Source organism: Papio anubis, chromosome 2, assembly GCF_008728515.1.
Source record: "Papio anubis isolate 15944 chromosome 2, Panubis1.0, whole genome shotgun sequence".
NCBI classification, from domain to species: Eukaryota; Metazoa; Chordata; class Mammalia; order Primates; family Cercopithecidae; genus Papio; species Papio anubis.
In genome coordinates, this window is record NC_044977.1 from 62,085,060 (window position 1) to 62,107,683 (window position 22,624).

At 38.0% G+C, this 22,624-nt stretch overlaps 1 protein-coding gene and 1 long non-coding RNA gene across 6 annotated transcripts in view; one reads left to right on the forward strand and one right to left on the reverse strand.

Annotated features, from left to right (window-relative positions):
• CNTN4 (contactin 4) overlaps positions 1-22,624 on the reverse strand; it is an 891,247-nt gene that overhangs the window by 225,333 nt on the left and 643,290 nt on the right. The window lies entirely within an intron of this gene.
• The window catches only part of LOC103881954, a 45,565-nt gene that overhangs the window by 10,931 nt on the left and 12,010 nt on the right, over positions 1-22,624 (forward strand). For 2 of the 5 annotated variants that reach the window (XR_643574.4, XR_643576.4), the window contains exons 2-3: positions 6,958-7,001; positions 11,108-11,239. This is a non-coding gene — a long non-coding RNA (uncharacterized LOC103881954). Of the gene's footprint in view, positions 1-6,957; positions 7,002-11,107; positions 11,240-18,893; positions 18,981-22,624 lie in introns of those variants that run through there. The other 3 variants (XR_643573.4, XR_643575.4, XR_001899679.3) reach the window with 2 other exon arrangements.

Genomic DNA, 22,624 nt, shown 5'->3' on the forward strand with positions numbered 1-22,624 from the left:
GGTTTAGTCATATTACCTTTGAGATGCCTATTAGACAACCACATGAGAAGATGAGCAGAAAATGGATATGTAAGTCAAGTATTTAGGAGGGAGAGGGGCTGAGATTGACATTTATAAAATATCAGTATAAAGATGGCATCTGAAGCCATTGGACTGGATGAAATCACTAGGGAGCAAGTATACAGAGATATAAAGGCCTGGGTCTTGAGCCTGAGGACACTTACAATTTAAGAATATGGGTAGATGACAGGGAAATGAGAAGCCAGCAAAGGAGAAGAAAATGGAAATCCAGGGATTTAAAGGGGGTACCAAGAGAGTTATAGCCAAAAGCCACAAGAAGAAAGTATTTGAGAAGTTTAGAGAGAGCAGCTGTATTGAATGCTTCTGATAGATCAAATACTATGAGAACTAAGAATTTATCAGCCTTAGTATTGTGGCCATCACTGAAGATAGCCATTTTTGTGCAATTCTGGGGAAAAGTCCTAATGGACTGAGGGTAAGAGTCAGTGAAAGAGAAGATGTAGAGATGACTCTTTGGTGCAGTTTTGCCATAAGAGGAGCATAGAAATTGGGCAATGGGGTCAAGGGAGTTTCTTATTAGTTTAAAGCAGGAGATGTTGCCGCATTGTTCAAATGCAGGTAGGAATGATGTAGCAGCAAAGGAAAATTTATCTAATGCAAGAGAGAGGAGTAAAACAATAGCTAGAGTGAAGTTCTTGAGTGGGTGAGAGGGAATGCAATCCAGTGCCCAAGTGGATGGGGCTTATCTTAGATTGGAGCCCTGGAAGATTTTGTGTTTGGGTTCAGTGGGAAACACAAAGAATCCACCACCACAGCTACTGCCCAAGATAAAGACACCAACATCTCTTAAATTTGGATTATTGCAGCATCTATTTCATGGTTATCTTCACACAGCCCTGTTCTGCTGCAACCCATAACCTGCACTCTTAAAATAAAAATAAAAGAGTGATATATAAGCTCAATTCCTAGAAGAAGACCTCATGGTTTTCTATTGCCCTTATGTTGAAGGGCATACTCTTTAAGTACTCTTTAAAGTGGCTTCAACAATGCTCAGTAAGAATATTTTAAATGGTGATGAAGGCTCAATACTTTCTTTTCAATAACATATTCTTGAAAAAAAATGGGGGCAGCTAGCTTCTTATTTATTTCTAGTTTCAATCTGTTTTAAAATCATATATTTCAATGTGACCTAATTAATCCTTTAACAGTCAGCTTTCAACAACTTTGATCAGCTTCTTACTGTGATATAAAAGATTAGATCCTACTCCTAGAACTAAATCACTTACTAGCCATTTCCTTGGTGAAATGTTTAATATTGTGGTGAATGGAGGAATAATACAATTCTTGAAAATGATCATGTTATCATGAGTGAAATGTATTTTTAATAACTTCAAGGGACAGCTACTTTCAACTTAGTCCTTTCTATTCCTTACAGATTATACTTCTACTATATAACAAAGAGTCTCTGACCCACAAAACATTAAAAGCTTTCTTCACAAAGGGTTGAGGAAATAACCAAATCCCCAAGCCAATGGCCAAATACAGTTTGAGGGTTGGAGCCAGATTGGGAATAATAAATTAATCTCTTTGTTGATGGCTACAAATGGAACCCTTGACTCGGTCTTCATAACTCTGTAGATAATTATAGTGATAATATTAAAATAAAAATAATCCTAATCCTCTTTTATTTATAAATGTACCACACTACCTTTTCTCGGATGTGATGGTAGCGTTGGAAAAATAAAGATATATGAGTGATTGTAGGATATAATAATGTCACAATATGAGGCAATTTCAATGAGGGTTGTAGTAACTCTAACTACATTGGAAACTTTGCACTATATATTAACACATCTGAAAAACTGGGTTAAAAGTTAAAATCCACCCAGATGTTACTCTTTTGATCCAACTTATTTGGGCAATGCAAACAAAGGCAGATATTTTGACTTAAATGCTGTGAGAGTTAGCATTAACCGTCATATTATCTTCACCAAGAAATCTAGTCCAATGACGAGACTGGTATCAGTCATCTATGATTCTGAAAGATCCTTGAGTTTTTTCCTCACTCTTTGGTTTCATATGATAATGCAGAATAGAGAAGGAGAAAAGCTGATGGAAGAGAAACAAGTACCCTGGCACTGAGCACAGAAACAGAAACCCTGGCACTTTAGCAATTAGAAAAGAGTAACAGTGTCATAGAAATCGCTTTTCAGTTGACCTTATGCAAGCCTTTCACTTAACACAGGGAGGTCACACAGCAAATTGCTAGAATACTATTAATAGAACCCAGGTCTTCTGTTCTCTGGTCCAGTATTCTTACTCCAGTAGTCTCGCTTAAAAATTGGGAGACTAAACATTTACAAAAATCTAGTCTTCTAACTTTTCTAAAAGAAGGAAGAAGGTAGGAGAGAAGGAGAAAGAAGGGGAGAAGGGGAAGGAGGAAGAAAGAAAAAGAAAAGATCTGAGTTTATACTCCCATGTTACAATAGTGGGTAAAGGGTTAAAATTCTTCCTCTCTATGGACAACTTTATCTTGGGTTAACTTTCTGGCTTTGTTACCCTGGAAACCTGGTAAGGTGAAATGTCAGCCACATAAGCAGGCTATGTTGTTATGATAAGAATGACCCGGGATTGGTAAGCTGAATCTGGCTGGAAGGACTGCAAATGAACACATCTGATGAGAAGTTATTGGGTTGGGCTTCCCTGAGTGTAGTGACACATAGTGAGGAGGCTTGACCCTCCTCCTGGGGATTTTGGAAGCTGTGCCTATAGGAACCTTACAAGAGATCTTGGTTCCTATTTAAGACATAGACCTTCTAAATCAGGATACTCTACACTTAGCTACAGAAGTTTAACTTCTTTGCTCTTGAAATAACACTTGGGAAAAGAGAAAATTAAAAAAAAAAAAAAAGTCCCTAGATTGCTATTTGGACTGTTCCAGGGACTCCCATTGAAGACCAAGGCCTGGCACTGCTCTGTCAGCATACACTGTGTTCTGTCTCTAAGTGAATCAGATGTCAAGTGTAACCCATGGAAATCAAGTCAGTTTGATTGTCTAGTTGAGGCTAAGAGCACCCCCTTGGGTGCACTGTAGCAACAATGCCCTGCCCCTTATTGATGAGATGTGTACTCTCTACTTCCTCAGGGTCTTCCCATCCCCTATTATCTTACATCTGGCTCACTCCAATTCAACTGCAGTGTAGTCCTTGAAAATTTAAAAGCCCCGTTCTAAATTCCAGGTAGGGTAAGTTATTTCTACAGTAACTTGACAAGGAACCTATCAAGACAGGCAATAAACCCCTCAATATTTATGAGCTTTAGAGGTACAAAAATCATTCACCAACAGTGATTCCCACTTTGTCTTTTTTTTTTTTTTTTTGATGATAAAAGCAAAAAACTTGCCATTCAGACCTAGTGGGCTTCCAATTTTCTCTTTCCTGCCCTCAGTTTTTATCTGCATCTAACGTATATTAACAAACAATCCAGCCAGAATCTTAAAGGCACTTGTGATTTACTTCAGAGAACTCTTTTTTAAAGCAATTTCTTGGAAAATGGATTTTGAAAACACCTTTAGCTATTATATCATACTGCAATTCCTTTGTAGATTTGGAAAAAAATAATGTTTTCAAAAGAAGTGGGCTCTATTTCCAAGGATTTGACATAACAATTAGGACTGTATCTCTTAAATAAAAATTGAAGGTGTATGTCAAGATATTTTTTTAAACTGGTTACAGGCTGTCACCAAGCTAGAGGAAGGAGGCCATTAGCACGACATTCATCATTCAGTATTTCCGGGAACTTCATTTGAGAGAATAATCTACTTGCTTTAGTTTTCATGAACCCCCTATGAGTTACAGATGCCAGATGTCTTTTCTCTGGCTGTCTCTCTGATGACAGGCCTAGTGGCACATAAAAGCAAAAACGGTCGGTGTTGGGGAGGAAACTCACAGCTTACGGCGGGACAGTCCATTATTAATGGAGAAAGTCATAGAGTAGTTAATGTACGGATGTCAGACTTTCCAACTTTCATACAGTCCCCTTGGGAAGTGGTGCTGACAGATGTGTTGAAGGCAGAACTGCAAGCAGAGCAGATAGTCAGCAGGGGATCATTAGTCTGCTTCAAGAGCTGGGGCTCCTGGGTGATTAAGAGGTAACAGCTTACAAGAGCCATGCATAAATTACACATCCCAGGGTCAACACCCAAAATGCTTCTTAATTTTTTTTTTTTTTTAACAAGCCATAGGGTCTGAATGGCAAATATATTCTACGAGTCTGTCAACAGAAACTCTTAAAACTTTAATATTTCTCTAATCCATGCTCTATAAAAGCAAATTGATTCTACAATTAATTTATCCTGGAATGTTTCCCAGCTTCTATTGGAATAGGAATATGGTAGACTACATGTGAAAGGGTGACCAGAAGAGCCTTTGGTCTTACTCAATAACTCACTTTAAAGATACCTGTATACAGTAAAGATGAGAGTTTTTAAAGCTAGGATTACGGAGGATTAATTTTAGTCTTACCCAGTTTTATCTTTTAATGGGTGCCTTCATTCTCATTCTTTAAATTTCAGTATAGCCACATGAAAGCTTATGTACTTTAAGCTTTATGGATCTACTTTGATATTCAAACCAGAGAGGTCACATGTGGTACTTAACAGTGGGACACCTTCCATGTGGTTTCTTGAATGAAACTGCTCATGGTCACAAAACTGACAGAACAGCATTCTCTGTCTTCCTGTAACACACTTAGTCCTGAACCTGTGCATTTAATTCAGACTCGATTCTTAATTGTTTATGAGCTATCTGGAATGCTAGCGCATGATGAGACGACTTATAATAATTGCATTTTTCCTGTTAAAGATTGCTGCTGGGTACATGGGACTTTGTTGAAAATAAAAGGAGAAAGTCTACCAGTGGGAAGCAAATTTGGTATGGTATCTGCTACCAACTAAAACATGACCTATTTCATATCACAGCCGCTTGCCGGCTGTGGAACACTGACTCTCCATCTTCCCTCTACATTTCACTGGCTGGTTTTTAGTGACAAACAGCACATTTCCCCAGTTGAGATAAGTATGGAAATGAAAATAGAAGCTGTGTCAACTTGAATTTAAAGTTTTGTAACCTGAAAATGAACTAGCCCTCTTAGCATAATGCACTCCCCCTCAAGCAATTTTCTTAACTAGGCTACAGTGCCATTTGGGAACGGGGGTGTTTATATGTATATTTTCTCATTCCCTGCAGAAAGCCAAGTAGTCAGAGCATCGCTGTGTGCAGATTTAATGCACATCACTGCACACTTGCCCCAGTAACACCGTGAGGGCCTGCCACTGGAGATTCAGAACAGCTCCAGGCAGGAGCAAAGCGGATTACTGCCAATCCAGGCATTTTTAGTGATACCCGTCTCTCCAGGCAGGAAAGTAAGGACAGCTATTTTAACTTGAGTATCTGGAATGATTTTCAAATGAAAAAAGAAGTAATAAAAGAACTATATGGTTTGCAGGAGACCAATGTGTCCATGCATTGTGGAAACTCCTCCACATAATGCAAACATCTTCCTCCCCAAAAGGCCAGTACAAAAAATGCCTTTTTTGGAAAAAGAGGTAATTAACAACAGAGAACCATGTAAGATCTGAACTGGAAGCCACCTTAGAAATCACTAAATTCAACCATAGAAACCATTCTTTTAACATTTTTGTTACATATATTTTCTAACATATTACGAATAACAAAAGTAGAAATCATGGTATAATGAACCTTCATGTATCATCACCCAATAATTAAAAACCTTGTTTCATTCTTATTTGTCTCTACATCCTCTGTTAAATATAATATTGGCTGTCATTAAGCAGATCATAGAAGTATCTTTTTTATTATTATACTTTAAGTTTTGGGATACATGTGCAGAACATGCAGGTTTGTTACATACAGTGTACATGTGCCATGGTGGTGTGCTGCACCCATCAACCCATCATCTACATTAGGTATTTCTCCTAATGCTATCCCTCCCCCAGGCCCCATCCTAGAAGTATCTTTTTACCCTTCATTATGTTTTTATTTTTTAATTTTGTTTTTGTATTTTTAATCTGTAATATGGTATATTTTGAGCAAATACTTATTTTGGCTTACTTTGAGTTACCTGTACTTTTAAAACTTCTATCTCATTTTATATACATATCCTAAAGTGTTTATTCATGAATTGTTGAGTAATGCCATAGTTACTTAATATCTCAGGTATTTTTCTCATCCATAAAAGGGGAATACATAATACCTATATCAGGTTTTTGTAAGGGGTAAATGAGTTAATATATGTAAAGCTTTTAAAATAGTGCCTACATGTATTACTCACTCTATAAGTGTTACCAACATTCATAAATAAGAGAGAGGCATTCCCTTTTTGCTGTCTTTGTCAAGTTGTAGTGCCAGGATTATTCCCATTTCATAAAATAAACTGGTAGCTTTTCATCTTGTCTTTGCTGTGCCACAAATTATGTGGCAAGAGAATTACATTGAAACTTTAAAATATTTTCTTTATAAAATGTATAGACCAGAGAACTTGGAGAAAGTAATTCTTGACAACTTTCAATTCCTTCCATAATAATTGGTATGTTCATATCTTCTACATTTTCTTGGTTCAATTTTGTTATTTATATATTCTTAATAGATTATTCATTTCATCCGGATGTTTAAATGGTCAAAGAGTTGTATGTAGTTTTTTAAATGATTTTAAATCTTTTATACAAAATTATGTGCTCTTTTTCATTTATCATTTTGCATATTTGTATTTCTCTGATTTGTTCTTGATTAGATTTGGAGAGAAATATTTCATATTTTTTTTCCATCTCTCTCAAAGCTCCTCTTGGATGTCTCTCTATATAATGTTTTCTAATTCACTAATTTTGAGTTTTATCTTCTTTCTTTCCATTTCCCTTAGGTTTGTGGCATGTTCCTTTGAATTCCATGAGGTGAATACTTAAGGTACTGATTTTGATTTCCAGGATTCCTCACATAACAAATTTAAGGTTATTAATTTGTTTCAGGGTATACTTTTCATAAATTGTACAAGCAAATATATGTTTGTTCTCATTTTCTTCACTTTTGAAAAATATATTAATATGGGTTTTATCTTTTCTTTGACCCAGTAGATATCAGAAATGTGATGTGAAATTTGCATGGGTTGATTTTTTTAAAATTTGTGGTGTTGTATAAAACTACCTATAACTAATTTCTTATTTACTTGCATTATGGCGGAAAATAAGGCCTGGCCTATATAATTTCAATTTTGTTTAAATTTTTTTTGGTTGAACATGTAAATAATTGAAATAGGAATTATGGAAGTGCTTAGAAAGAAAATACATAAATATGTATGTTTACATTAAGAAAGGCCAATCATTATTACATTATTCAGATTCTTTATATCCTTATTTTTATTTACTTGACCTATCAAGTTAGATAACAAATATGCATTAGTAATTTTTCTTTGTATTCCCAAACTTTTAGCTTTATATATTATGACTATGTTTCATGGTGTTTAAAATAATGTAAATGGAATGCCTTCATTGTGGTTTGTGTATTTTAATAATAAAAATTGTCTTTATTGGCTGGGCGCGGTGCCTCACGCCTGTAATCCCAGCACTTTGGGAGACCGAGACGGGCGGATCACGAGGTCAGGAGATGGAGACTATCCTGGCTAACACGGTGAAACCTTTCCCCTACTAAAAATACAAAAAAAATAGCTGGGCATGGTGGCAGGTGCCTGTACTCCCAGTTGCTTGGGAGGCTGAGGCAGGAGAATGGCATGAACCCGGGAGGCGGAGCTTGTAGTGAGAGGAGATCGTGCCACTGCACTCCAGCCTGGGTGACAGAGCGACACTCCATCTCAAAAAAAAAAAAAACAAACTTGCCTTTATCTAATTTAATGCTTTTGTATTTGAATAATGCTTGGTCTAAAACTAATAATTCTGCCCTCATTTATTTTTCTTTTTAAAATCTGTTTTGTTAGTAGGCTAGGTATTTTGTGTCATTGTATTTTGTTTAGATTGTAAAGATTTTTAAATCAATCTGAGGCTCTTATGTTTAAAGTAAGTTGCATTTCTTTATATTTCATGATAAGCTATATACACTCATATATGTCATATTTCTATACTTTTCTTCATATATGCTTTTTTGCTCATCTTTAGAGTCTCTGGTTAAACAGATTACAGCTTCTTTGTTGTTGTTGTAGTTTGTTTGTTTGTTTGTTTTCTGAGATGGAGTCTCACTATGTTGACCATGCTGGAGTACAGTGGCGTGATCCTGGCTCACTGCAAACTTCGCATTCTGGGTTCAAGCAATTCTCCTGCCTCAAGCATCCCAAGTAGCTGGGATTACAGGCAGGCACTACCACGCCCGGCTAACTTTTTAAAATCTTTAGTAGAGATGGGGTTTCACCATGTTGGCCCGCTGGTTTGAAACTCCTGACCTCAAGTGATCTGCCTGCCTCGGCATCCCAAAGTGCTGGGATTACAGGCGTGAGCCACCATGCCCGGCCACAACTTCTTTGATTTTATTGTCTCTAGCAACTTAGATGGTACATATCCCATTTTTATTTATTAGATCTATGTTTTCTTTATTTTTAAAACAAATTTTGTGATATGTTTTTAATTATTATTTTGTATTTATCTTTTTTTGAGACGAAGTCTCACTCTGTTGCCCAGGCTGGAGTGCAGTGGCGATCTCAGCTCACAGCAACCTTCACTTCCCGTGATCAAGTGATTGTCCTGCCTCAGCCTCCCGAATAGCTGGGACTACAGGTGCCCGCCACCATGCCCAGCTAATTTTTTGTATTTTTCTTTTTAGTAAGATGGGGTTTCACTGTGTTAGCCAGGATGGTCTCGATTTCCTGACCTCAAGTGATCTGCCCGCCTCAGCCTCCCAAAGTGTTGAGATTATAGGTGTGAGCCACCTTGCCCAGCCCAATTATTTATATTTAGCAAATTTATGTGTCATACATAAATACAAGAGAATATATGGGCTACTACGAGCACAGGTCCTATGCTGAACCCAAGTAAAGTTATGTCATTGGAAACATTTAAAAAAAATTTTCCAAATCCTGTGACTATATCTCTGGAACTGTGTATAGCACCATGTATAAAACACCAAGTGTTTTCCTGGCAGCTCCCAGTAAACATCCTTTCTTCTTTAATTTTTAAAATAAAAAATACCATAATATTTTTTACTCCCTCTCAAACATGGGAAAGTACAATATGTTTTTACTAGTAAAAGGATGATGAACTCACATGGAATGGTAAGTATGTGATGATATTAAACAATAAAATAATATGTATACACTGATGATCTATCTTTACCAATTACATTGATTACATATGGATTGGAACTTTACTATCTAATTTTTGTATTTATGAAGCTTTCTGATTATTATACTGATTATTCATTTTATGTTCTTTATAAAAACTTATCTAGTTAGTCATGCTTATCACGAATTCAATTTTCTACAGTGTTCATTTGGCTTTTTACTGAGTCTGCATTGCAGATTTTAATATTGCCATTTCTCATCATTGCCAGTTCCCTTCAAGCTTCAATCTGCATTGGCGGCAGCTCTCTTTTAACATTGGCATCTTTGTTTCATAGAATCCATGTTTTCTTGTACTTGACGGAAAGCACAATGGAGATGCATCCATTAATTTTCTTAAGGCATTCCTTCCACACGCATTTTCACTCTGTTTTGTTTTGCTTTGCCTCCCTAGGCAATGTCTGACATTTCCCCTCCTTCCTGATCACTAAATATTTTTTTTTTATCACTAAGTATTTTCTCAATTCATCATGATAGTGTAGATTTTTTATTTTATTATTTATTTATATAGTGTAGATATTTTATTTTTTATTTAACTCTATGACTCTAACACATTGGTTGTAATTCTATCCAAGCCTTGGTTTCACTAGCTAAGAATGGGTGCATCCCTCTATTTCTATAAATTGACTGCATGGGGCTCCCAGAATCTCAATTTTTAAAACTTAAGTTTAAGGCAATTTGATAACCATTTTCTATTTCCAACTTACTGGTGTCTGGCTATCATTGATTTCATAAAATTTTGAGGAACAAAAATGGAGCTTTCTATTGCTTCAGTCACCACTTTCACAGTAAACTACACCACCTTTCCCCATATCCATACCCATGTGCCATGTTGGCTTCTTTTGACAACCTCCCCACTCTAGACTTATATATGGCTGTTCTGTCTATAATACTCCTCCTTTCCTTCTACTCTCTTGTCCTTCAGATCTAAGCCTCAGAACCACTACTTCAAGGAAGCCTTCTCTGACTCCCCAGTCCACATCATGTCCTTCTATTTTACATGGTCACTGAACCCTGTTTCCCTTTCCCTTACCCCCACCTCACAACCAAAAGCACACATCTCAGTATGATTTCATTACCTTGCTCTCCCCAGCAGACCTGTAGGCTACATGGCAGGAGAAAGCATTTTGTTTTTGCTCACTCCTATATCTTCCCTGTCTATGACAAGGCCTGGTATCTGAAAGGTTCTGCCAAAACCTCATATTTTTACTTTTTAAAAGAAATCTTATTCCTTTAACCTTGAAATCCTAATTTACATAATCCATTAGAACCCAATCATAAATCTCATTCATCACAACTGTGTCCATTGAAGTAAACTGGAGTTTAGAAGGAGTGCTGGCTTGCAGAGACAGTGAACAAATTCCCAAGGTAGCAAGAGAGGAAGGTACATGAATGTCTTTCTTATATTTGGGTACTAATTTTAGAGAGATGTCATAGCTAACTCATTTTGCAGTAAGTGGAAAAGGAAGAAATATAATCCTTAAATCAGCCACTTTTTGTTTTTAAAAGCCCTTTTATCTTTCCAAAAAGCAAACTCTGGTCTGTGTGAAATGATAAGAACTGGGCTTCAAACACTTAAAACTGAAGCATCTTGGCATTTCCCAGGTGTTCCCTAGTATATGTGCTGATTTGAGGGAATGTGAGGAAGTGTACATTCCACACTACTTTACAAAGTAGAGATTCTTTGGATATTTCTGAAATGCTACGTTATCAACTGCAACTGTCATTCCAGCTGTGCCTGCCATATGGATTTATGAAGTCCTGTGGAGTGTTTTTATGACACAACTCCTTTCCAGGGGTTAATTGTGACAGTGAAGATTGTGATAATGTGTTAACCTGCACCAGATGATGGGAGAAAAAGAAGGTGTGTTTCGGCTGGAGATGGGAAGAGCTCTCTTGGCTCGGTACAAAGTGGCTGCCCATTGTTTTGTTAGCAGCACCACCTACTTAAGATATCATGAACATTCTCTCAGCCTCTGAATTAAACATTAAACATTTCTTTGAGTTCATAATGCCGGCAGAGTTGGTCTCTCTGTAAAACTATTATGCTTCATTTGGAACTTTGTGTTTATTCTACATATCTGCAAATGTCAAAATCATTAGTGGATATGGAGAACTCCAATCAGCTTGATTGATTTGAAAAGTTTTTTATCCATATTGTTTGTCACTGATTAATATACAGCTACTCCAGTAAATCATTTCCTCTTAAATCAGTATTTTGATATTACATAGAATCAAAAGTTTTAATCCTACCCTCAGACAAAATGCCATGATTTATTCCTTTGTGTGTGAAAGTGAACTTCACTTGCCTAAATGTATAGTTTTCTCTGGTCTTCAATTAGGCTTTTTCCAGTTATTTTGTTCCTAATGTCTGAAAACCAAACTGAGTATGTTAAAACATATATCAGAAAAATTAACAGCTTTTTATTTAAGCCTAAGACTCCTCGGTTCAAAGTCACCAACAGTGGTAAATATTCCATTTCTGAGCCTTCAATTTCTGAGCTCCTAACCAGGGTCTATTTCCAAATTTCCAGGACTCAGTCAGCATTTCCTCATTCTATGTACTGCATCATTATCCTGCTTAATTCAACGTAACATCATGATGCACTGACCTGACAAAATACCTATTCATTGCTAAAAATGTAGCCAAAGGACCACTCCTTCCTTTTTCAGCTGAAAAAATGAGGTTCACAGGGTATATTTCCAGCAGGGATTAAAACAAGAATGGTTCCCGTCTATCCTGCAGTGATTGTCCACTGGATTATTTATGAAACGCTCAGCCAGATTCATGTTGTTGAAAGATCAGTGTTGATCATTTGTTCTCTTCTGGCTAGTACATCCCTGGTAGCACTCTCCTGGACGTGTAATGTGTTTTTCACATCTCCAGACTCTTCATGTCTCAACCTATGTTCTAACACAATGTCGTCCTTCACTGCTTTCTGGGACAGGGCAACTCCAAAAGAAAAAGCTCTGCATGTGGTCCAGCTTTGTCAAATGATCACAGTTTGTAGATCATTTAGCTTTATGGATCCATTATCATTTTCCAAATGTTATTTCCTTTTGGTACTAATGTGTTTGACCCTTACTCTGACATCAACAGGCCTCCAGTTCTAAGGACCAAATCTGGAGATAATCTTTTTTATTTTTTGGATGTTTAAAAAGATAATAGAGATGTACTCAACTTGAATTTAAATCAGTATATCCACAAGTACATAGTGCCTATCATTAAAGTAAGCACAAACTAACTGTCAGGAGAGAAGCTGGATAATTAGGGCCATCATTAAGTTACTGGTTTCTGCCCAATAAAGCACGCACATGGAAACATTTGCACAAAAGCAAATGAGGAAAAAAGGAGACAGAAAAAGAATTTCCTGAAATTTATTTCTGCTATTTTTTAGCCAAATTGTTATTTTTTCTTAACAATAAGATATTTAATTAACTGGTATTTATTAAGTAGCTAAGTCTATTTCTAAGTGCTATGGGCAGGAACTTTCTATAGCTGTAAAAACAGCGTAAGCATCTCTCTTACTAGAACTAAAAAAAGAATTAAAGTGGAAAGTATATAGCTACTAGTCCTGGGAAACTCTTCTCAAAAAAACAGACCACCAATTCTGTATAAGGTTACTTTAAGAAACTGGAGGCTCAGTTTTATAAAGTCTATAATTTTTCTATGACCAGGAAATGTTTGTTACTTATATAAACTTATTTTTTTCTATTCATAAGTATATAGTTGTTGACATCTAGGCATTCAAAAGGATAGTCATGAAACATTCAAGTTGTTTTAAAAAGAGTTGACAGGAAAATTCAAAGGCAAAAAGTATGTTAGTAGCATCACAGAATATACTTCACCAATTTCAGAGATAACTGACTTCAGAAATATCCACCTCACGTCTTCTTGTCATATCTGATAGGGGAGAAGCAAGTCACTCCTGTAGACATGCCAGGCCCCAATTCCTCCCTTTTGCTTCTTTTGCTGATTCTTTCTTTGAGCTAAATGATCTCATGGATGAGAGAAGTAGAGCCTGCCTTTGGTGTAGTGAGGTCAAGTACTCCCTCCCAGTGCCTATCCTTCTAAACACAAAACACTCCACCCAGGCCATTTGGGTCAGATAGTTTATCACAAATTGTCCCTGATCAATGTGGCTCTCTTTTGCTGCTCAATGGGTGAAAGAGGAGGCTTAATGAATGCAGAAAGTCATCACTTTATAAACTGTTTCACATTATTCTATGCTGATTACATCACTAATGTGCTGTAACTCCCTCTGATTGGCAAAGTGGAAAGAGAAAAAAGGGAGGAACTGGCCGATTATATTTCAGATAAAGGAGTCCAAGTTCATATCTTTCAAAGGAACACAGTAGAGTCAAGAAGCACCAAACAAGATCGACTTAAGAATATTTAATTCCTAGATGGGCACGGTGGCTCATGTCTGTACTCCCAGCACTTTGGGAGGCTGAGGTAGGAAGATCGCTTGAGGCCAGGAGTTTGAAACCAACTTGGGTAACAAAACAAGACCCCATCTCTAACAAAAGATAAAATAATTAGCCTGGTATGGTGGCTCATGCCCGTAGTACTAGCTACTCAAGAGGTTGAGGTGGGAGGATTGCTTGAGCCCAGTTTCAGGCTGCAATGACCCATGATCGCGCCATTGCACTCCAGACTAGGTGACAGAGTGAGACCCTGTCACAAGAAAAACAAACAGAAGAACATTTAATTCCTGATTTTTAAAAAAAGATATCTAGTAGTCGATGATGTTGATTAGCCTATCACTAACTAAATGTTAACCTTTCCCCTCTGAATTGAGATAGATGGCTACTAAAGTGAATATATAAAGTTCCTCCGTTAAGAAATGGAAATCACAATGCATGTTTCATAGAAATTATGTTATAAAAGGTGGTTTAAACCAAGTTTGGCTGACCTCAACATTCTTGAAAAATGGCATAGTAGCAGTACTGCAATGCCACTCCCAGCCGACATTTTAAACATCATGTTGTAAGTTCCAAGACCAGATGACGAGAACCCACATTTTGCCTTATTACAAGACCTTTTTTGAATCACTGATCTCCAACACAATCAGTGTTAACCTACTGGACACCTGTGGTTTTTAATTTACTTGCAGGTGATAAGGCATCTCTCAGGGAAGTCACTTCTCAGGTGACATGAAATTGGTATCAAAGAGCAGCTATCTCAGTGGTGATCAAGAAACAAAGACTCAGGACCCTAAGATCATTAGCTATCATTTGTTATTTGTGTTTTTAAAACTAGGACTATATTTGGGCACTTCTCTCATTACACACACACACACGCGCGCGCACACACACACACACACACAGAATGAGATGACTCAAGTGAAATGCTGGGCCTTTCCTTGTTCCCATATGTACCTTCAATCATGTTCCCAATATGACCAGAAAAGGTGATTAGAGCAATGTTCTTATAGCTTTTTTTATGACAATTAAGTGATTGTTAATTTTGTAACCATTTAAAAATCTCACATTTTGCTTTTTTAAGCTGCCACATAAAAATATGTTTAAGACAACATTCTTTAGTCTATTAAAAATATTCTCAGCATTATTTCAGCAGTATTTTTAAAGTTCTGGATCCTCCTAAGTCTACCTAGTGCCTTGTTTTTTCTAAGGAAATGAAGTCCAGGTATATACTGTACACGCTAAATAGAAAATGCAAATATAAACAATCACACAGGGTTTGGCTTATGAGAAGACGATTGGTAGAGTTTACCTTAACTGTAAAGTCTTTAAGAGCAATTCTCAAATGTTACAAGAATGGCTAATAAAGCCACAATGCCAGAGCATAACCAATTTATGTTAATAATAGATGTAAATTCCATACAAATCTCTTGGGAGATATATCTGAAAAGTATTTGCCTACATAAAAGTTGTTATATGAATGTATATCAACAATCATATATCTCCAAAGATGAGCAGTTCTCTGATTTAACTTTGACTTCAAGCTTAAGCAAATGAAAATAATCAAACCAAACCTAATTAATAAAATCAGGGCTGTCTGGAAGTTTTAACTGTGCAAATTGCTGCCACATTTGTTATGTCTTTTAATCCTCATAACAGATTTGAAAAGTTTACAGGACATAGATGAATTCCATTTGGTTGGCATTATAGTAGTATGTGAGGATTTAAAAGTGATGCTAGGAACCCAGATATGGGGAAGGAGAGGGAGCCTGAAAAAGGTAATGAGAGAAAGTAGAGGGAGTAAGCGGGAAGTACAGGGACTGCTTCCTGAGGAAAGTGACCAGTCGTCCAAAGCACAGTTGACAAACCTAGGACCCAGCCAGGTGAATGTCAACAGCCAAGGAGGTCTGATATGATGGGTGGGGCCAATAACTAGACTTCCTAGACTTAAGCAATACTTAGAATGCAAAGAATACCATATTATGGTTGGAGATTTAGAGTGGGGTTAAAATGGGATTTCATGCACCTTTGGGTAAGAAATGAGGACAATAGTTAAGCTAAATGTCTGGACTAAGGAGGTACCTGAAAATCTAAAATTATATAAAACTGGTAGACCCAGGAGCCAGTTGGGGGAAGAAGATGAGAATAAGGCATTGAATGTGGAGTTAGGCAGAGTTGGCAACTTGACTTGAATGTGGATGTCTTGAAGATTATTCTGGGCATAGAGGATGCTAAATTCTAGCACAGTAAGATTAGTCCTGGCTCAATGACCTGTCAGCATAGTTTGGACTAAGTAAGAAACTGGGTGAGTCTAACTCTGAAGGTGATATCTTGATACCGAAAGCAGAGTAAGTGTGGGAAGACAGAAACAAGTCAAATGAGGAAATAGGGCTCAGAGAAGTTACATAATTGGCCCAAGACCACATAGCAAGTTGATGGGAGAGCTAGGACTAGAACACGGGTGTCCTACTTTCACATTTTTATCTCTGTCCTACCGCAAATACAACATGGTCCAGCTGAAATACCCATGCTGTGGAAAGGCATGCTTGCTTCTTTTAAGGGCTGTGATTATAATCTGTGTGGGTATGTCCATGTAAAATTACATTTATGGAACCTTGGAGAGATTTGCATATAGAGACGTTTTGCTGGGATAAGTCCTACTTGATTTTGTAATGCAGGGACACAAGTTTTCCACCCTGGCTACATATTAAAATTACCTGGATGATGCCAGAGGATCCCCTGCCATCAAGAAACTCAGATTTAATTGACCTGGGGTGTGGGCCAAAGAACTAGTCACATAGAAAGTACAGTGCGTGTTTCCACTCTTTTCTGCTATGTACAAATAAAAGGGCACATTCTAGGCAACAATCACTTGTTCCTGCCAGTGATTACAGTGTGCTCTCACATAATCTCTTTGTTTCTATTTCCTTATCTATGAAACACATGTCCTTACTTCTTATGGGATTATTGTGAGGATTCAGCGATAATATAATGTAAATTAAAGCATTATAAACACCATAAAGGACTCTACAGATGTTCTGTTCTAAGGTCCCTGGGTCTGATGCCCTGTGGATAGGATCCTACTCTAGGGGGGATGTGTTCTGCGTAAAAGCAATCTAAAGATGAAAATTCTAGCTAGTTTCTCCAAAACCCATAACAATGAAAATAATCTTAGAATCAGAGTCAGGTGGTTTTCTTTTTCAAATATACTCTGGGAGGCCATACATTCACCGATAATAATGTAGGAAAGTTGGATGAATAGAAAATGCTACTTCTGAGTTTTGTCTGCTTGTTTGCTTTTAAGACAGGATCTCATTCTGTTGCCCAGTCTGGAGAGCAGTGGTGTGATCATAGCTCACTGCAGACTTGAACTCCTAGGCTCAAGGAATCCTCCCACCTCATCCTCTCAAATAGCTAGGACTAGAGGTACACACCACCTCACCTGGCTAAGTTTTAAAATTATTTTTTTAGGCTGGGTGCGATGGCTCACACCTGTAATCCCAGCATTTTGGGAGGCTGAAGTGGGTAGATCCTGAGGTCAGGAGTTTGAGACCAGCCTGGGCAACATGGCAAAACCCTGTCTCTACTAAAAATACAAAAATTAGCTGGGCATGGTGGCATGTGCCTGTAGTCCCAGCTACTCGGTAGGCTGAGGTGGGAGAATGTTTGAACTGGGAGGCAGAGGTTGCAGTAAGCTGAGATCACGCCACTGCACTCTAGACTGGGTGGCAGAGCGAGACTCTGTCCCAAATAAAATAAAATAAATTATTTCTTAGAGACAGTCGTGTTGCCAGGTTGATCTCCAACTCTTAGGCTCAAGTGATCCTCCTACCTTGGCCTCACAAAATGCTAGAATTACAGGCAGGAGGCACTGCACCTGACTAGAATGCTACTTCTGAGTATGAGTGTCTAGGAAATGTCAGCCTTTTCTTAGTTTTTCATTTCCTTTATGAACAAAAACATATAAAGTCAAAGATAAAGCCTAAGGTAACTATATTTTATTTTGAATTATTTTAAATTGGCCGGTGCAGTGGCTCACACCCGTAATCCCAGCACTTTGGGAGGCCGAGATCACTTGAAGTCAGGAGTTTGAGATCAGCCTGGCTAACATGGTGAAATCTCATCTCTACTAAAAATACAAAAATTAGCCAGGTGTGGTGGTGCACTCCTGTAATCCCAGCTACTCGGGAGGCTGAGGTGGGAGAATCAGCTTGAACCCAGGAGGTAGAGGTTGCAGTGAGCCGCGATTGTGCCACTGCACTCCAGCCTTGTATGAGACTCTGTTTCAAAAAATAAATAAATAAATGAATTATTTTAAATAAAAATTTCACATAAGGAATGCTCAGCCCTTCCGCTTGAGTGATATGGAAATCAAAGCACTCCATCTCAGCAGGGCTGGACCTGGGCTAGTTTTGTAGATGATCCAAGTGAATGGACCTTAAATCTGGTGCTGCCTCAGAGTGAGCAAGTCAGCTAGAGCTTTTTTTTTTTGAGCTAGAGTCTCACTCTGTTGCCCAGGCTGGAGTGCAGTAGTGGTGCGATCTTGGCTCACTGCAACCTCCACCTCCTGGGTTCAAGCAATTCTCCTGTCTCAGCCTCCCAAGTTGCTGGGATTACAGGCGCACACCAGCAGACTAATTTTTGTATTTTTAGCAGAGACAGGGTTTCTCCATGTTGGCCAGGCTGATCTCTAACTCCTGGTCTCAAGTGATCCGCCTGCCTCGGCCTCCCAAAGTGCTGGGATTACAGGTGTGAGTCACCGTGCCTGGCCTGTTTTTTTTTTGTTTTTTTTTGTTTGTTTGTTTGTTTGTTTTTTAACAGCCTTGACGACCCTACCCCAGATTTATGGAATCAGAATATCCTTGTGAACAGGTTGGACACCTATGGTTTTAACAATTTGCCCTCCAGATTCTCAAGCTGTTAACCCTCACTGGCCAGAGGTGGGGTGTGTGTGGGAACCACAGCTATGACTGACTCAGGGCATCTCAAACTTGAATGTGCATATGACCACTTGGAGATCTTATTAAAATGCAAGTTCCAATTCAGTAGGCTGTAGTGTGATCTTAGATTTTACCTTTTTATCAAATTTCCAGGTGAGGCCAATGCTGCTGGTACATGGACCACCCTTTGAGTAGCAAGCATCTTGGTGACATAAAAGGAAGGCATGAACAAAAACCTCTTTTGATGAACAGTTCGTGAGGATTTTATTGATGAATAAACTAGAAATTTTCATACATCGGAAGGAAGAATCTCAAAGTTCCTCTGTTCTATTCCTATTTAATGAGAGCTTGGTTAAAGGTCATGAATTCCTGGTGCCCAGTGACCCTGAAGTTGGCAGAAAGCAAAGTGGACATTCTGGACCTCAATAATCTCTGTTTCTAATAGAAAGGAGCACCAAGGATAGCCAGAGTCCATCAAAGTGATTTCTATTTTTTGGTGTTTTCTTATATTTAATGGTAAAAATCTATGCAAAACCATCACATCTGAATTCATACATATAAACCAAGAGATGACAAAGAGACCACACATAGTGATTGGTAGAGTACTGGAAATACCTGCTGACTGAAATGCTTTTCAAAACAGATTAATTGCTGCTCATTTCTCTGCTACCCTAAGAAGGTCTGACACCGCACAGCTTTCGAAATAGGACATGCAATGTCCCTTACAATGGATTTCATGCCATTACTCAGTACCCCACTGATATAATAAAAGGCTGACTCATTTCCTTTCCTCTGCATGATCTGTTACAATGGAAACCAGGAGACCATATGCTGGGTCTAAAATGCTCAGTATGTCCAGTGGCTCACAGTGAATGTTCCAGCTTTAGGGTGACACACAGCCCAGAAAAGCAGTGAGAGAATCACTGCCGTACAGTTGCGTTGGAGGCTTTTGAGAAATTGGAAGGATTTCATCAGATAATCATTGTCTCCCTTGTCCAAAACTGATGGATGTCTGAGATGCTCTCTTATAACCTTGAATATCTTCTTTGTTCTTTTCTCAAAAACGTCTTAGCCGTGCCTGCTTTGCCCACAGCGTTACTGTGTGCACCGTTTCTAATAGAGCTCATAATAAGAATATTTATTTCCTTGTCTTTCACCATCAAGATTGTCAGGAATGTCAGAACAGCTCAAGAAACTGGATTTCAGAGCTGCTGACTGCTGCCAGCAGAGACAAGTGCATTTCAGTAGATGTCTACGGAAATTTTTAATATACTTCTCTGTGGGAAAGGGAAAGTAGTCAGGTACTTCATTGTGCAGCAGCACAGCATCACTTCATGTGTTTTGCCTTTCCTAAAGAGATCATTACATCAGACATTAGTGGTGTTTTTTCTTAATATATCTACAAGATTAATTTTTAGGGTTGCTGCCATGTGATGAAAACTTAATGCAGTGAAGGTAGCATGCAGAAGAAATTAGTAAAATCTTCCATTTTTATTTTGATCAGATTTCATATTAAAAAGAGAAGTGTTAGTCTGAGTGAACTTCACCTGAATCTAAATATATGTCCACAGTGAAGTGGTTTTCTCATATAAAAGACAGGCCTTCAATAATGCAAACACACTTGATAAACAAGATGTTTAGCCCTTATTGAGTTATAATTATGTATTGATAGAATCAATAGGGATTTGAGAGACTTCTTTTAATCTCTTCATTGTATAGATAGGCAGAGTGAGGCATAAATAATTTGAAGATATTTTCCCAGTATCAAATAATGATTTGAAACAGAACAAGGATCAAAACTCATATCCCAGACTCCAAATTTAGTGCTTCTGATACTAACTTGAAAGGAAAATGAAATCCTGAAGAACAATCCCATTTTCCAAACACAAACCTCTGAAATCAAACCTAGATATTCTGTTAGTCTTCAAAAGCCAGAAATCCTAACAATTCAATGTCCCTGATCCAGACATAGAGGGGAACCTGCCTCTCCCACCTTTCCTTCGTATGCAGGATGTTTGAAGTACACGCCTCTTAGCTCCTTTACTAATTGTTATTTTCTGCTGGAAATGTTAGCTCAGAATTAGATGAGAAAGGAAACATTACAACTTTTGAACAGAGGACAAAAATAAAATAGTGTTTTCAAATTCCAAATCTAAAAAGTTTGTTCTTTTAATCATATGGAAAGCCGAACTGAAAATTAAGACAATAACAAGAATAGCAGATATTTAACTAAACTTCAGCCTGGATTTCCAAGAGTAGAGTTTATCAATCTTGTCATTACAGACGTTAGTGGAATCCTAATAAATATTACTATTTATTAAACCTCCACACTACTGAATCCCTTATATGCAGTTATATTTGCCTTTTAGTATTTGTAGTTCCTTTTAGCCGATGCTGCAAATTGCCTACACATCTCTCCATATTCTCCCTTATTAGTAAAATTATGATATTTTCCAGGGCATAATATATCTGCATAAAATACTTGATATTTTAGTCTCCTTTGCCACCAGGGTGATCAATAAAATGGAGGCAAAGTCCTCAGGCAAAGAAAACTTCCGATAAAAAAAGGTAAATTGAAATGACAAAAACAAGCAAAAACAAACTACTGCCTTTTGTCTTTGCTTCTTCCCATTTGATCTGGTTTGGAATGCAGACTTCATGCCTCATCCATACCACATGCTAAGCACTTCAGAGAAGAATCAGAGAAGGGCATGAGTCCTGGAAGACATCCTCAAAAAGCTGTGCTAGCTTTAGATTGTATACCTTTGAAAATCTTGCATGCCAGCCAGGTGCAGTGGCTCATGCCTGTAATCCCAGCACTTTGGGAGGCGAAGGCTGGTGGATCACTTGAGGTCAGGAGTTTGAGACCAGCCTGGTCAACATGGTGAAATCCTATTTCTACTAAAAATATAAAAATTAGCCAGGCATAGTGGTGGACGCCTGTAATCCCAGCTACTCGGAAGGCTGAGGCATGAGAATCGTTTGAACCTGGGAGGCAGAGGTTACAGTGAGCTGAGATTACACCACCACACTCCAGACTGGGTGACAAAGTGAGACTCTGTCTCAAAAGAAAGAAAGAGAAAATGTTGCATGTGAAAAAAAAGAACATTATGAGCTGGGTTTTCAGTTATTTGCAGCCCAGCACATTCCTAACTGATCTAGTTGTTATGAGTCTCCACAAAGTGATCTAGATTCTATGGTCAAGGAACTTCTGTTCTTGGTCTGATCCTGTGACACTGCAATTAATAAGAAATATATATATTTGGTCTGCATCCCAAAACACTTGTAATTTCCTGAGTGATGTTGGTGAGAAGAGTGTCTTTTGTTATTCATAAATAGGCCCTTTTCAGCAATACTTTGAGTTTATTCTAACCAAGTGACTGTTGGTGAGGCCCATTGATTGGTTGTCAGAGGAACCAACCAAATAATTAAAGGGTTAGAACTTTCAGCCTCCCCATTCCCCACTCCTGGGGATGGGAGAAGGGCTGGAAATTGAGTTCAATTACCAATGGCCATAGATTCAATCAATCATGCCTACATAACAGAACCTGCATAAAAATTCTAAATGACAGAGTTTGGAGAGCTTCAGGGTTAATGAATGCATCCACATGCGGGGAGGATCCACAAAGATAGAAACTCTTGCATTCAGAACCCTTCAGACCTCACTCTCTCTATATGTTTACCTGGCTGTTCATATGTAACCTTTATATATCTTTTATAAGAAGCTGGTATGGTAAGTAAACTGTTTTCCCTGAGTTCTGGGAGCCATTCTAGCAAATATGGAGGCCAAGGAGGGAGTTTTGGGAGTCCCACTTTACAGCCAGTTACTCAGAAGTATGGGAGGTCAAGCACTTGAAAGTGGCATTTGAAGTGGGGGCAGCCTT